The sequence below is a fragment of the Xenopus laevis genome, chromosome 8L (genome assembly GCF_017654675.1).
Source record: "Xenopus laevis strain J_2021 chromosome 8L, Xenopus_laevis_v10.1, whole genome shotgun sequence".
In the NCBI taxonomy this organism is placed as follows: domain Eukaryota; kingdom Metazoa; phylum Chordata; class Amphibia; order Anura; family Pipidae; genus Xenopus; species Xenopus laevis.
This window is the reverse complement of record NC_054385.1, coordinates 127561252-127578718: the sequence shown is the minus strand read 5'-3', so window position 1 is coordinate 127578718 and position 17467 is coordinate 127561252. Positions and strand designations below refer to the sequence as shown.

Below are 17467 nucleotides of genomic sequence, written 5' to 3'. Positions count from 1 at the left end.
TGCAGCACTGTGTAAAGGATGGGTATTCATGGAACATATACAACCTATAGAAGACGCCCAGTTAAACACATCTTACCTTTGTGTAACTGTTTTTCGAAATGCTCTGCAGCTGCACAACAATGTACAAAGCTAAATACTCACACAGGCACTTCTTACACAGCAAGTACATCCCCCATTTCTCTACCTACAAAAAGTTCAGCGTAGTTACTGGTAGACATCTTCCCATGATGCACTGTAGGAACAGAAAGGAAGCCATGAATTAAAGAGGCAATTCATATCATCATCATATGACTTTACTGTATCACAGATGGTGTGTAAATTGTTTGCCTTGCAGATCATTCAATGTATACGCTGAATAAATGGGATTGTGCAAGTATCTATCTATCTATCTATCTATCTATCTATCATCTATCTATCTATCTATCATCTATCTATCTATCTATCTATCTATCTATCTATCTATCTATCTATCTATCTATCTATCATATCTATCATATCTATCTATCATATCTATCATATCTATCTATCTATCTATCTATCTATCTATCTATCTATCTATCTATCTACTGTATCTATCATCTATCTATATCCCTTCATGTTCCCTTTGATTGGTGGATCAAAGTTATCATTTGTTATTCTGATACAGTCTATATAAAATATATAGTATATATCTAGTTACACAAATATTGCGGTTTCAAATAAATTCCTATTGCAATGTTGGAAATATTATTGCACATCAGGCTCTATATATCCCTGGACAGAAGTACAAGAGGGCTCAGGAGCACAAGAGCGCACCCCTTATTGCTCATGTCTGAGGTCTGTCTAGACTCCCTTGTTTTGGGTTAAAATATCCCACACGAGGTGCAGAGCCTGTTCCACTCACATAATATCACTATATTGTATACACTCATAGAAACTAGATAATTATACAGGCATTGGACCTGTTATCCACAATGCTCGGGAACTAGGGTTTTCCGGATAAGGGATCTTTCTGTCATTTAGATCTTTATACCTTAAGTCTACTAGAAAATCATATAATAAAGAAACCCAATAGACTGGTTTTGCTTCTATTATTATTATAGAGAAAAAGAAAATACATTTTAAAGATTTGGATTATTAGATTATAATGGAGACTATGGGAGACAGCCTTTCTGTAATTCAGAGTTTTCTGGTTTCCAGATAACAGATCCCATACCTGTAATACAACAAGTCTAATGTTATCATGTTAAACAAAACCTTGGGGGGAGGGAACTTTTTCTTAAATCACCCAGCCAGAATATTACAAACAACTTCATTTTTGTAGGACTTATATATATATAAAACACTACTTTTTATTTGCAATACACCAAGATTAAACTCAATCACTGAAGCCTCCCCCCCCCCCGCTCTTGTCAGTGCTCAGAACCAACTGTCACAGCCCCAGTACCAGGGCAGTTGGTGGCTGAGAAACAACAGCGATGTGAGACTTCCCCATGACTTTTATATCAGGTCTGTTTGTAATAAAAAGTATAATATGCCTGCCTCTCTCTCATCTCACTCTTTCCTTTGCTTCCCTCCAGCACTAACTCTTATTAATCACATTTCTATTTCTAATAACTAAGAGATTAAACAGTAAAAAGGAAGGAAATAGTACAGGATTTACCTATGAAGATGTCAGACTTGATATAATTTCCCTTAATGTGATCCTTGTGTGCGAGTCTGATCCACTCACCTCTGATCCCAATGATGAAATGAATCTGTGTGTCCTGCACCGTCTCATACCAACTCAGTGAAGTCATAGTGGGAGAAAGTGAACAATACTTACATATGCAGCCAATCACAGGGCTCTGTCTTGCAAAGTCACTAATGTCACAAAGAGGGAGAAATTGGCCCAATCACAGGGCTCCATCTTACACTGTCACTGATGTCACAAAGAGGGAGAAATTGGTAAAAAATTAAATATGTGGCCCAATCACAGGACTCCGTTATTTAATATGGAGGCAACCACAATTCCAAATATAATAATATATGTGTAATTTACAAATATATGTGTGTATCAAATTTAACAAAGTAATGTAAAAAAAAAGAAAATGACTTGCAACCATTCAATAGCTTCACTACCCTCTTCTATTCAGTAAAATGGCACAGGGCCTGGCACACAATGGCAGAATGATTCTGGGGAAGACTATCAGTAATGGCAAATAAAGAATAGCTCGGCAGCATATTCAAATGGTGTGAACCCCCAATTCATACAGTGATATCACTTCTCTCTTTTGAGCTACAGTCGGCCATTTAGGGTAAGATTTTGGTTGCTTATATGTGCTCTGGGTACCCCTAACACTGCAGCAGGATAAAGATTACCCCAATTGGTCCACCCAAAAGGCCAGTTAGGGGGAGATTTGGAGTGAGTGTTTATTTGTACCCTGGGTACCCCTGGAACTATAGCAGGGTGACTGTTACCCCAATGTTTCTATATATCTGTAACCTTGTTATGAGCTAAGGGGGCCCAGTCTGAAGGTCAGTTAGGGGGAGATTTGGGGTGAGTGTTTATTTGTACCCTGGGTACCCCTGGAACTATAGCAGGGTGACTGTTACCCCAATGTTTCTATATATCTGTAACCTTGTTATGAGCTAAGGGGGCCCAGTCTGAAGGTCAGTTAGGGGGAGATTTGGGGTGAGTGCTTATTTGTACCCTGGGTACCCCTGGAACTATAGCAGGGTGACTGTTACCCCAATGTTTCTATATATCTGTAACCTTGTTATGAGCTAAGGGGGCCCAGTCTGAAGGTCAGTTAGAGGGAGATTTGGGGTGAGTGTTTATTTGTACCCTGGGTACCCCTGGAACTATAGCAGGGTGACACCCCAATGTTTCTATATATCTGTAACCTTGTTATGAGCTAAGGGGGCCCAGTCTGAAGGTCAGTTAGAAGGAGATTTGGGGTGAGTGTTTATTTGTACCTGGGTACCCCTGGAACTATAGCAGGGTGACTGTTACCCCAATGTTTCTATATATCTGTAACCTTGTTATGAGCTAAGGGGGCCCAGTCTGAAGGTCAGTTAGAAGGAGATTTGGGGTGAGTGTTTATTTGTACCCTGGGTACCCCTGGAACTATAGCAGGGTGACACCCCAATGTTTCTATATATCTGTAACCTTGTTATGAGCTAAGGGGCCCAGCCTGAAGGTCAGTTAGGGGGAGATTTGGGGTGAGTGTTTATTTGTACCCTGGGTACCCCTGGAACTATAGCAGGGTGACTGTTACCCCAATGTTTCTATATATCTGTAACCTTGTAATGAGCTAAGGGAGCCCAGTCTGAAGGTCAGTTAGGGGGAGATTTGGGGTGAGTGTTTATTTGTACCCTGGGTACCCCTGGAACTATAGCAGGGTGACACCCCAATGTTTCTATATATCTGTAACCTTGTTATGAGCTAAGGGGGCCCAGTCTGAAGGTCAGTTAGAAGGAGATTTGGGGTGAGTGTTTATTTGTACCCTGGGTACCCCTGGAACTATAGCAGGGTGACTGTTACCCCAATGTTTCTATATATCTGTAACCTTGTAATGAGCTAAGGGAGCCCAGTCTGAAGGTCAGTTAGGGGGAGATTTGGGGTGAGTGTTTATTTGTACCCTGGGTACCCCTGGAACTATAGCAGGGTGACTGTTACCCCAATGTTTCTATATATCTGTAACCTTGTAATGAGCTAAGGGAGCCCAGTCTGAAGGTCAGTTAGGGGGAGATTTGGGGTGAGTGTTTATTTGTACCCTGGGTACCCCTGGAACTATAGCAGGGTGACACCCCAATGTTTCTATATATCTGTAACCTTGTTATGAGCTAAGGGGCCCAGTCTGAAGGTCAGTTAGGGGGAGATTTGGGGTGAGTGTTTATTTGTACCCTGGGTACCCCTGGAACTATAGCAGGGTGACTGTTACCCCAATGTTTCTATATATCTGTAACCTTGTAATGAGCTAAGGGAGCCCAGTCTGAAGGTCAGTTAGGGGGAGATTTGGGGTGAGTGTTTATTTGTACCCTGGGTACCCCTGGAACTATAGCAGGGTGACTGTTACCTCAATGTTTCTATATATCTGTAATCTTGTTATGAGCTAAGGGGGCCCAGTCTGAAGGCCAGTTAGGGGGAGATTTGGGGTGAGTGTTTATTTGTACCCTGGGTACCCCTGGAACTATAGCAGGGTGACCCCCAATGTTTCTATATATCTGTAACCTTGTTATGAGCTAAGGGGGCCCAGTCTGAAGGTCAGTTAGAGGGAGATTTGGGGTGAGTGTTTATTTGTACCCTGGGTACCCCTGGAACTATAGCAGGGTGACCCCCAATGTTTCTATATATCTGTAACCTTGTTATGAGCTAAGGGGGCCCAGTCTGAAGGTCAGTTAGGGGGAGATTTGGGGTGAGTGCTTATTTGTACCCTGGGTACCCCTGGAACTATAGCAGGGTGACTGTTACCCCAATGTTTCTATATATCTGTAACCTTGTTATGAGCTAAGGGGGCCCAGTCTTTAGGTTAGTTAGGGGGAGATTTGGGGTGAATCTTCAAGTGGGAATTCAAAAGAAAAGTCAACAGCCACTGTTTGGACTTTCTAAGCACAGGGTAGGGTACAGCTATTATCACTTAATTCACTACATTCCCAACTATCACTTTTAGTTGAATTGGGGGTTGAATGGTGATTATTCAGTGTAGGGTTACAGGAATTGCCTCAGCACTTCAGGTACCCACTAGTTTTACCTTATTATGAGACACTGACTAACCAGTACTGCACCAAAGGGCTAATTATCTGTTATTTTAGACTCACAGGTATCTGCTCCTATTGGCGAGTTATTGTAGACCCTTTAAATGCAACGGCAGTATTGTGTGGCTCAACTAGAACCCTATTACCTCTGCACCTCAGATGCCTCCCAAGTCCTCTCTTCTGAGCACCACTATAAATCAGAAGCCACAGGTTAGTTATTATGTTGAAGCAGATTTGCAGTTAGTCTCTTGAATAGAGCGCTGCCTGCATTCAGCAGAGGCCTTGATGGAAGGCGGTAAGGGCAGGTGAAATGACCACTGATATCTTTTGTTTTTATTTCTCATATGTTCAGAAACATGAAGCAATTCAAACTGTGATGTTACTGGATTGTAACAAGTATGAGTTAAGTTTGCTACGGGCACGTTGGGCACAAACACTGGCTCCCACAACAACTGCCCCAGGTCTCAGCAAGTAGAGCTTGTTTCCCTCCTAATCGTTACAGCCATTACCTGAAGCAATGTGTATACTGTGTTACTAGTGGCTTCCTACACATAGCTGCCACTTTTACTTCTTACATTAGTGTAATATGTGATGTGATAACTATGGTGATCATATAATAATCTCTCTAATGCTTTATTTACCAGTAGGTCTTTCCAGCTGACACAAGGTCACCCATTCTGATTAGAAGAAAAGAGGTTCCAGCTAAATATCAGGAAGGGGTTTGTTACAATGAGAGCTGTGAAGATGTGGAATTGTCTCCCTGAATCAGTGGTACAGGCTGATACATTAGATAGGTATAAGAAGGGGTTGGATGGTGTTTAGCAAGTGAGGGAATACAGGGATATGGGAGATAGCTCATAGTACAAGTTGATCCAGGGACTGGTCCCATTGCCATTTTGGAGTCAGGAAGGAATTTTTTTCCCCTCTGAGGCAAATTGGAGAGACTTCAGATGGTTTTTTTTTACCTTCCTCTGGATCAACTGGCAGTTAGGCAGGTTAAAAAAGAGTTAAAAGGTTGAACTTGATGGACGTGTATCTTTTTTCATCCTAACTTACTGCGTTACTATGTTACTATGTATACACAGAAGATCAAATGATAAGGGATTAAATGTTTAGGCATAAAAGTCTCACTATCCTGATTTCGTATCCAAATGGTGATGATTAGACACAGGAAAGAAAGGACCCGAATTCTGAAAAAAAAAAAAAAAACAGTCAGAAAGCAGTGTATCGTTTGTCCCACTCTGCTAGCAGATCCACATGATGTCTCTTAACCTCTCGCTGGTCTATCAGTCTGACCATCCCTGCCCTTATAAACCCTCTCAGTCCCACTGTACAAATAGAATGAGAATTGATTCCTCATACCAGCTGACTAATTGCTCAAGCCTGAAACCACTCAAGGGATTCCTTTGTGCAGAAAACTACTCCAGGCCAGTGAAGTTATTAAAGAAGCAAACTGACAGCCAACTGAACAGATCGGCACAACTCAATAGCAGAGGCTTTACTTCTCCTTTAGAACCCAACCAAAAAACCAACAAGTTTTTAGAATAGAGCCCTAAATACAACACATGTGGTATAGATTTGAACACTAAATGGAGTTATTTGTTCAAATGTCAAAAACTGGAAAAATTTAAAATCTGAATTTTTAGTGGAAAAAACAAGATTTTTGTCAGAATTTATTATACCCAGAGGATGGAAAAAGTCTGAATCCGGAATCTCAGATCTACCGAGGTTGCATGTAAGTCAATGGGGGCAGTCCAGAAGCTTTCCTGATCTGTGCTGGGTTTCATGCAATAATCAGAAGATTTTGTGGTTTTTCGGGCAGACAATCTGAAAAATTCATACAATTCGAGTGTTTGTACTATTTTCTCAATTTTTTTGATTTTATTTTCCCACACTGGATTTTTTTCAGGAAGATATATTGATAAATAAGGGGAAATAATGTGTGCTGATTTGGTCGGAGTATATTTCAGAAAATAATGAGATCTTTCTTCCGGAATTTGATAAATAACCCCCTAACTGTGAGTCAGGCCTCCTGCCCAACATTATTGCCCAACCTCACTAATGTGTTGCTTACGCTGACAAATCCACAAATCTCCTTACCAAATTTACATAAGATTTTGGACACCTACAGCAAATTCTCTAACTATAAAGCTAATGTTAATAAAACCGAGGCACTTCCACTTAACATCCCACGGAATTCCCTGCTGGACCTTCAATCATCTTTTCAGTATAAGTGGAAAACAGCCTCAATATCCTTCATAGGGACCCAAATTACGCCACAATACTCTGATCTTTTTAAGCAAAACTTCACCCCTCTAATTCAGCAAATGAAACTACTGTTAGGAAAATGGTCTACATATCCAATCTCCTGGTTTGGCAAAATATCGGCAGTAAAAATGAGTATTTATTTCAAACGTCACCTATCTCTGTTCCTTTATACTGTATGTATTAAGAGAAATTCTTCATGCTGTCATAAATTCATATGGAGCAATAGCAGACACAGATTTTTGGGGAAAGTGATAACAACCTCCATTGACTATGGAATTCTTGAAATTCCCGCCTTCCAAAAATACTATGAAGCTGCTCAACTTAAACAAATTCTGGCATAGTCAAGATGGACCTCAAACAACAACTGGAGTTTTATTGAGAATATTTTTTCACCACAAGGACATGTGAACCATCTCATCTGGTCTCAACCAGCCCACACAATGGATCTTTCCATGTTACTCTTTTCTACATGGAGTATGTTAACTCTGTGGAAAAGACACAGAACCAAATTATCCTTGAGGAAGTCTACAAATCTGATGTTTCTAAACAACCCAAGTTTTCAACCCAGAACTTTAACAACAGATGGGGTTGCAGACAATAAGCGATCTGATTAACCCGCTTACCAAAGATTTGTTTTCTTTCAATGACCTTACAGAGAAAATACCGCAAGGAACCTGCTGATTCTTCGAATATTTTGCAACTAAGACACTTTCTTAAACCTTATTGTGATGAGATCAAAAATACGCCACCTACTCCATTTGAGAGCCTAGCAAAACTAGGGATTCCACAAAAAGGTCCCATATCAAAGATCTACAAAATACTCAACGAGCCGCAGTCAGACACACTACTAAAGCACCCATACATGGCTAAGTGAGATGCTATTCTACCTCAACCATTATCAGATGAAGACTGGACAGCTATTTGATCCAATGCAAAGAAAATGGTGCTCTGCTCTAGACAAAAGGAGCATCTCTACAAAACCATTTTACATTGGTACCATACACCGGCCAAATTACATTCTTTCTTTCCAGATCATTCACCACTCTGCTGGAGAGGTTGTGGGGAAATTGGCAATGTGATCCATATCTTTTGGACTTGTCCTGTGATCCAACCAGTATGGGACGAGATAGCGGAGCTCACAAGCAGGCTTCTTCACAAACCTGTAACAAAGGACATTCAATCTGTTCTGATGGGCAAACTTTCTTTTACTTTCATTTACTTTGGTTTTGTACAGAGCAATATCAAGATTGATGAATATGAACAATGTTGGTTGTAATATATCTTGTTATTTTGTGGAAAATAATAAAAAAATTTAAGTAACAAAAAAAGATAATGGGCAAGCCGGGGTTCCCATACTTTTGTTCATATCGGGTACATATTAATTATTCCTTGTTAGTGCCATGAAGATACCAGGTGTTTAACAACTGAACTGAGAGGATAGGTATTTTGCTTTTAAACCATAACAGTGTTGAGCGTCTGTTCATTCTGGTGTGAGCCAATAAGTTAGAGTGATTGTGACCGTGTCATGCTGTTAGCGTGTGTCAGTGGATAGATTTGCCTTTGTTTCACCATTTAAGTATGGAAAAGTCATGGAGTGTGATTTTTTAACAATAACAGTATAAAAACTTTTGTATTATCAGAAATGGGGCTCTTTACTCATTGGAGAAACAGCTGCACATTACAGACTTGTCGTTGGCTGCCAGAATGCCCAGTTCTAGCCCTGCTCAGAGGGTTAAATTACAAAAGCATTCTGTTAAATGTGTAATGTAGCTGTATAAGGCTCATAGGCAGGGACCCATCTCTCCCAGGGACAAACTGGCTTCAGATGTGCTGCCTCTAACAAGAGAAAGGAGAATAGGGACCAGGGATGGAGATTCCTGCCAAATGGACTATTTATTTTGTACCAAAACCAGCACTGAATAATAAACTAACCTTAAAAAGACTGGTGCCGCAATAAGGGAGGAGCTCCAGGTTTGGATGCTAAACGTATTGCAGGATGGGACAATTGCTTGTTGGCTCAGCGTTTCTCTCTTGAATTCAGATTCAGAGGTGGAGACCTGGTCAGTTGGGTTTATTGCTGGGAATCACTTACAATGCGATGCAGAGGGTCACTGAATCATCTTAGGCTGCAGAACAAGAGAGAGCAAGATAAATATTTAAATTTACAATTTAAAGGAGAAGGAAAGGCTTCATGCACTTGGGGGTGCCAAATGGTAGGTACCTGCAAGTGATTGTATTGACTTATCTGAAAGCCCGGGCCAGTGCTCCTATCAGGAGAAAACTGCACCGGCCTGGGGTTATACCAGTGAGCACCACAGATCGATCCTCTTCAGTCTTCCCCTTTCTTCTCGCGGCTGCGCATGTACAGTAGAACGAAAAGCCGACCTTTAACTACAAAGTCGTCAATTTTGTTCAACTGCGCATGCGTTTGTCCTGGGAAATTGGAAGAAAGAAGAAGCCGGAAGAGGATGGCTCCGTGGTGCTCACTGGTATAACCCCAGGCCGGTGCAGTTTTCTGCTGATAGGAGCACTGGCCCGGGGTTTCAGGTAAGTCAATACAATCACTTGGGGGTGCCTAACATTTGGCACCCCCAAGTGCACAAAGCCTTTCCTTCACTTTTAATCAATTGACATGGGAGTAGAAATATGGTCAAGGTTAAAATTGTACAGCCGAGCCTACATATTTCAGAATTGTAATTTATAATGTGCCAAATCTGGGCTGGAGAAACAGGCATGCCTTTTGAGGGGTAGAGGCAGCAGTTGTAGATATAGGGAAAGTAAATGCATTATTTGCCCCTACAGATTTATCACTTGTCTTGGAAGGGGCTGTAGCTGTAACCAACTAGTTTCAACATGCTGCTTCCAGCTGCTCCTGAGCTACAGTGATGTACATTATACAACAGACGGAGAACTGCAAGTTAAATTACAAATAATGGGTCCCCTCATGTGGTAGTTAACCTGGACTTAAAAAACAGCAAGTATAGCCCTGAAGTCTGAGCTATGCAGTTACCATTACCAGCTGTTTGCTTTCACTCCTCACCCAGCCATACACTGATCTCAGCTTGTTCTAACTGCACCGGAGTGAAGCAGAACCTGAGCCAATCACAGCTTTCCCGCAAAACCCCTTCCTAAAAGGCAGCCTGAAAAGTAGAACTAAAAAAACTGATTAACTCCTGTTGCAATTGTTGTGAAAACATCAACATACTGTTAATTATTTTTTTTATAGTAGCCATGATTCTTCTTACTGTTCAATAACTCTCAAGTGACAAGTGACCCCTCTCATAGAGACAATCTGCTTTCCCGGTTGCTCGGTGTCACTGACCCAGGTTGTACCAGTGTAGAGTTCCTCCTACAGATCTAACTCATGTTCCAGTTGCAGCTGTTGGAAATGAAAACAACACACATTTAGATTGTAAACTCTTGTGAGTAGGACCCTCTGATCCCATTTTTTACTCTGTGATTCTTGTTTGTTATAAATGAATGTAACTTGCTGGAGCTATATAAATAAATGCTGATGAAGACTGTGGCTGGATCATGTTTATCACTGGATTTTCAATAGTTTCACACACTGTGGCACTAAGCCACTTAGCCATCACTGCTGCCCTTATGTGAAGAGCAGTGCATCATGGGATTTGTGTGTGTGTGTGTGGGGGGGGGGGTTGTACATACTAGTGACAAAAAATACACAATTCTTAAGATAGCTTTTATTTATTGACCCCATGATATATAGATATATGAGCAGTTGGCTGGACAATAATATTTAATTAAAGGGGCTAATAAACAGATTTTTCTAACTTATTAATTGCATCACCTTTGTTATTCACACACATATACCCGTATACACTACAATATAATTAAATGTAATCATATTGCTGATATAAATACTTGTTGCATAATCACATTGAATATCTAGGATTTTAAAAACCATAGGCTATAAGTCCATTGGAAATAAGTCCATCATAAAGTTCTATTCATTCCAGCAATGCCTCAATGCAGACATCTAATTGGTTGCTATGGGTCACTGGCCCTGAGCAGAAGCACCGGCATCTAAACTTAGTCCTGGTTTTTGCATTATAGTTACTGTATAACCTACTGCAGGGCCGGAACTAGGGGGAGGCAGAGTAGCCACGTGGCTATGGCACAAAGCTGTGGGGGCACCAGGCACGGACCTTCTCTGTCCCACTACCACTAGTTCCGGCTCTGCTTAACTTTGTTTTTCCAATTTGCATATTTACAACTGCCGCCAACCATTTATTTTTCCTGGCGAATGGCGCTTCCGCACATGTGCGCTTTGGAGCGTGTGATTACATAATTTCACATTCGCACGTGCGCCCAGCCGGCGCCGGGATCAGCCAGGTTACCTAGAGCACCTGCCCGGGTTCTGACCTACTGATAAAACCCATAAAAGGCTGCAGTGTGGTCACTAGTTCATGTTATATATTTATATTTAGCTCTTCTGCTACTGATTTCTCATTGTTGGTGCTCCAGGAGTCCTGTGCCTGTATGAGAGACACGGATATAATAAATGTCAGGGCTGAATCCAGGGCCAGGACAGACTGTGCTGTAACTACTGACAGTTTTATCTGCATCTGATCAGTCACACAGAAGTGTCTCATACAGTATAAGCTGTTTGGTTTCTGACCTGCTGCCAGTTTCTCTCATGTGTCAGTTTAATCCCAAGTCCTGATAAGAACTGCCTTTGGGTTCTACACCCTGAATAGAGTTCACTTTACTGCCACAGGGACTCCCTATATACTTGCCCCATGTACTCAGCTCAGCCATCTTACTCCTCTCTCTCTGCTTCTCCCTGTGGACTTTCCTTCCTTCCTTCCTGCCCAGCTCACAGGGGTGGGGATTCCTTCCTCTTCCTGATTCCTACCTCTTCCTTCCTGCCCAGCTCCAGAGATAGTAGCTCCTCCCCTCCCTTCACCAAAACAATACACAGCAGCCATATTGTCACACAGACAGAGGTTGGGGAAGGGATTCCTATGTTCCCCCAATAAGTACAGACATACAGACACAGTTGCTATACAGACACACAGACAGAGCCGTCACTAGTTACACTGGAGCCCAGGGCTCATGTTTGTTAAATAAAATAACAGCACTTGTCTGGGCTTCATATATTATAATCTGAATGGTCTTTTTCTTCAGGCGCCCCCCTTACAAGTGCCAGTGAGAGATAATGTTTATGTAACACCTATTTGGGCCACTCGGGGTTAATTCACCAGCTAGAACACTAGCGCATGGGTTACACGCGACTTACACCCAGGGCAGGGCCTTGGCTAAGTGGAAGTGTTCCCTCTATGGTGTAGTGCAACTACATCCCCCCCAGGCTACTGTGCACACAAAAACAACTTGGGCGCCAGGAGGTTCTTAACAATCAGGAACGGTTTATTATGCCAAAAAGGGCAAATGAGCACAGGTTTCAGTAGTCACGCAGGAGTTGAGGAAAACAGCATATTGAGAGGTCACACAGAACAAGGCAGGCTCACACAGAGAGTACACAGGCAAATGCAGCACAACCTTTCCCTCCTGGAAGTTGTCAGGAAGCAGCTTCTACCCTACAGTCCCTCTTCACTGAGGTCCCTGACTGGAGGCAACACACAGAGCCTCTGGGAAGCTACTCCCTTACTGCAAATCCTTGTTGGAGCTTCAGCTGCTCTTTCTCTCTCACCTCTCTGCCTTTCTCTCCTAGAGAGACTATGACAAGTCTGCCCTAGTGTAACTATTCCTCATTCACGGGGTTACCTGCTCCCAGACTTGGTCACATGACTTCTTCTGGCCTATTGCACTCAGTCCCCCTGAGCACATCCAGCTGGAATCACATCCAGAGGCAAAAGAGGAAGAGGCCACTCCCTGCACACACTATATAGGAGTGAGTCAGAGCAGTGTCATCAAATCTCTCAGCCTATCACTGTAAAGGTTATTCTGTAACAGGGATTCTACCCAATAACCCAAGGAAATGGTGAAAAGATTAACTCTATAGGGCCTGTATCCCTATAGGGCCCTACATTTAAATAGACACTGTTTGTATCATTCATGTGTCTGCAGTACAATCTGTTCTGCCCCTAATACACAGACACTGTTTGTATATAATTCATGTGTCTGCAGTACAATCTGTTCTGCCCCTAATACACTGTTCCCAATCCCCCGGGTTCTACAGTCGCTCAATCTTGTTTGGGGCCCCCATATGGCTTCCCCTTCTGGCAGCTCTTTATTCTACTGGACATTCCGCCACATTTAATAATCAGCACAGGGGATACCAGGGAGGGAGCAGGGAAGAAAATGATGACCCTGAATTACCAGTCGAGGGTAAAAAGATAGAAATTGCAGTCATGGGGGAGCCTAAGAAACTGTATCCCCAGTGATTTTAGCTTTCATTACATACACTCAGTAGGAGTCAGTGACAATTCTCATTCTGGTGGCTATTAGTCCCCTGAAGCAGTGTCACATCAAACAAGATTCTTATGGCAGACTATGCCCTCGGCACAATTTGAGTTAATTAACAGTTCTTTTCAAAAAGTATAAAGAAAGAAATAATCAAGACCAATTGAAACATTTCTTAGAATTGGCTACAAGTTAATTTAAAGGCGAACAACCCCCTTCAACACACATTTATCACACAGCAATTATGAAATTTAATATGCAACAATATTCCCATGTAAATCCATACTTGAATAGGAGCTTGGAGTCCTTGTAGATGATAAACTTGGCTGTAGCAAGTAATGCCAGTCAGCAGCATCAAGGGCAAATAAGGTCTTGAGTTGTATTAAAAGGGGCAGAGAGTCACGGGAGGAGGGGGTCATTCTTCCACTGTATAGAGCACTGGTAAGGCCCCATCTAGAATATACCGTACAGTTTTGGTCTCCATCACTCAAACAGGACATTATTGTATTAGAGAGGGGACAGAGAAGGGCAACTAAGCTGGTAAAGGGAAAATCTTAGCTATGAGGAAAGACTGGCCAAATTGGGGATGTTCACTCTGGAGAAGAGGCGCTTAAGGGGTGATATGATAACTATGTATAAATATATAAGGGGATTATATAATAATCTCTCTAATGCTTTATTTACCAGAATGTCCTTCCAGCTGATGCAAGGTCATCCATTCTGATTGGATGAAAAGAGGTTCCGTTTTAATGGATTGGGAAGGGGTTTGTTACAGTGAGAGCTGTGAAGATGTGGAATTGTCTCCTGAATCAGTGGTACAGGCTGATACATTATATAGCTTTAAGAAGAACCCTGCAGTCTCATATCTAGTATAGGTCAATCTAAAAACAACTGGACTTGCTGAGTAATCAATGAAGACGTTTCACTACTCATCCGAGCAGCTTCTTCAGTTCAACTGACTGGTGTGGGAAGTTCTCGGGATATAAACTCTTCCACTAAACCAATCACAATGGCACATTGTAACTCTTCAAAGAGGTGACATCTGAAACTCACAGAGGTGTTGATTCTGTGTAGTTGTGATAGGATTATCCAATGTGTCATGCAACTCCTAGATACAGCTGTTACTTGTGAGAGTTGCATGAATGGATGTGTGAAGTGTTCTGAATGTTAGAACAGCATTGTATGTAGCAGACAGGTGGTGTCGAAGGCCCCCGCCTCTGTTCAGAGATGGTCTCTCCACCTTGACATGGATCGCCTCTTTCACGCCTCGTTCAAACCAGCGGTCTTCTTTATCCAAGATTTGGACCTTGCTATCTTCAAAGGAGTGTCCCTTGTCTTTTAAGTGTAGAAAGACAGCTGAGTTTTGCCCTGTAGAGTTCTCCCTCCTGTGCTGAGCCATTCGCTTGGAGAGCAGTTGTTTTGTCTCCCTAATGTATAGATCTGTGCTCTCCTCGCTACACTGGACTCCGTATACCACATTGCTTTGTTTTTCTTTTGGTGTTGGATCCTTTGGGTGTACCAGTTTTTGTCTCAGTGTGTTGCTAGGTTTGAAAAACACAGGGACATGGTGTTTGTTGAAAATCCTCCTGAGTTTCTCTGACACTCCAGCTACATATGGGATGACTATGTTTCGCCTACTATGTGTCTCCGGGCGGTTATTTCTATTGGTGTTCCTGTTGGGCTTGGTTGCTACTGTTTTGACAAAGGCCCATTCTGGGTAGCCACACGCTTTCAAAGCTCCTCTGAGATGTTTTACTCAGCAAGTCCAGTTGTTTTTAGATTGACCTATACTAGATATACTATGACCTGGATGAATGAAAATCTTCATAGTCCTGCAGTCTCATGTAAATTAAGGTTGTGTTACACTGGTTCCAGGCAGCTCTGGTGCTATTGTGAAATGCATCTTTACCAATGTTGCCCACCAACACTGCACCAAATTGGCTAAAGATCTGCTTGTCTGGCAACCTCATGGACCCAGGTGGCAAACAATCAGATCATAATGAGGAGAGATGAGGTAGATTTGCTAGTAGAGGATTTCATCAATGTGCCAATGCTGTCCTCAACCAATGGGGATTTAATTAACCTTCCCAACACTGGAGATGTCCTTTTTGACTCTGTAATATCAAAACAAAGTTAGCTCCATTTGTCAGCTCCATGTAATTATTTGTGGAGGATAGTTTCATGATATGAAATTTAATAATAAATTATTATAATCTGCTTTTTTTTACAGACCCCCGAATTGGAAATTATACCCAGCAGAACATAATACGTCCTGGTTTGTCCTCAATGATACTGATTATCACTTCATATCTGATAATCCAACACTTTCATGCCATGAAAAGAGACATGATCCTCAGCGATGGAAGGGCTGGTCATATTGTGACTCCTCATGGGCGGGGCCTATACGCTAATGTTTCCATTCAGGCTGAAGAGATTGAGCATCCATCAAGTAAATGATGAACACTGTATATAAAACTGTTAATATCAATGCAAGAAGCTATTGCAGAAGTTCTCTTAATCTATGATAACCAGCCCAAATGCATTGTCTGTTCTGGATAATGGTGGCCAGTGGTGGAGAATGAGTTGGTATCACCCCACAGTCCATGGATTGGATAGCTTGTACTTACCCTGTTATTTCATAGTCATAGAATTGGGACCCTGAGGGAGTGTATAGAGGAAACCATGACTACATGCTCTTATTTGGTTTATAAAGTGGATGGGCAGGCTGTTTTTGGCAAGTATAAAAACGTTGCCACATGTACCTGCTTTGAGACTGGGATGGAACCAAGCAGGTTGCTTTCTAAGTACATATGACAGCAGGGACTGATCCTAAGGCTCATTGTCCTTCAAAATTAAGTCTGAAGCACCTTCCCATCCAAGCACCCATTCTCCCACTCCAGCCAGTTATTTCCCCACCCTTCTATTCACATGTGTCCCTCAAGTTCTTGGCATTGGGTACTGACCCTTCAAACAGGAGACAATAAACCACCAAAATAAAAAAAATAATTTATTTCAGACTCCTAGATTCTTTTAACGTAGCAAAGACAGTCAAAACAAAAAGAAATAAAAAATAGCAGCCACATCACTTCCAATTCTATAGCTCCCTAAATGCCAAGCAAGAATATGTGCAGTAGTATTAATTATTAACATTGGCCAGGGAGCAATAGATGTGCCCAGACCTGGCAGCTGCCAACCCTGTTGTGTAGCTCTGCATTTGGACATCAGATAAAGGGAAGCAGGACTGTTTTGGGGATTTCTTTATGTTGACAACAAACTCTTTTGTAATTGGCTTTTGTAATTGTGGTTGAAACTTCATCAAATAAGCTAAAATTAGAAAGAAGAAGATGCAGTGTAATAGCTCGCAAATTAATCACGTTTTACGCCTTTTAAGGTTTTTAGAAGGGGCTTTACACCCAAGACTGAAATAAAGTGAGTGGTTTGGTGAGTTGGATTTACATCACAAATGGATTGAAAAAAGTCCATCAAGTTCAACCTCTCCAAATGATACCCAGCATCCTTACATAAACACACTCACTCCTACTCCTCCATACATTCATATAAGTATAACTATATATGTGTCACGAATCGGCACCCAGAATCCAGAACCAATGCTAAGCTCCCTGGTCGCAGCTCTTGCTTCTGCCTTTAACAGCCGCCTTTCACCTCGGGAGGTGCCCTCGGCTAATCGGATCCCGCCAGCTCTCATTAAGAGAGGAGCCAATCGAAGGTTCTGAACGAGCATAGGGGCACGATCGTTGAGCAAAGCCTTTGGGCAGAAGGTCACAGTACAAGGATTTAGACGAAAACGTAGTCAGGCAGAGGCCAGGTCAGTGCAGGCAGAATTCAAGTGGAGTCAGACAGGCAAGGGTCAAAGCCAGGAGATCAATCAAGAGTTTGTCCAAACAGGCACGGGTCAGGTTACAGAGTGTAGAATAGTCGGTTTACCAGGCAGGAAGTCAGAATAGTCAATCAGGCAAGGGTCAAAACAGGAATCAGATATCAGGATAATACAGGAAAAAGTACCAGGAACTCACAAGGATGAACCAATAACAGGCAATGATCTCAGTGCCGAAGTCTCTTTAAATAGTGTGTG

At 42.0% G+C, this 17467-nt stretch overlaps 1 long non-coding RNA gene across 1 annotated transcript; it reads right to left on the bottom strand.

The window, feature by feature from the left end:
* Nucleotides 1-6669: 6669 nt before the first annotated feature.
* On the bottom strand, nt 6670-10361 carry LOC121396961. Its single transcript, XR_005963279.1, has 3 exons — nt 10233-10361; nt 8920-9113; nt 6670-8147 (listed from the first exon to the last, which is right to left on the bottom strand). It is a non-coding gene; the product is annotated as an uncharacterized LOC121396961 (long non-coding RNA).
* Between the last annotated feature and the right edge of the window lie 7106 nt (nt 10362-17467).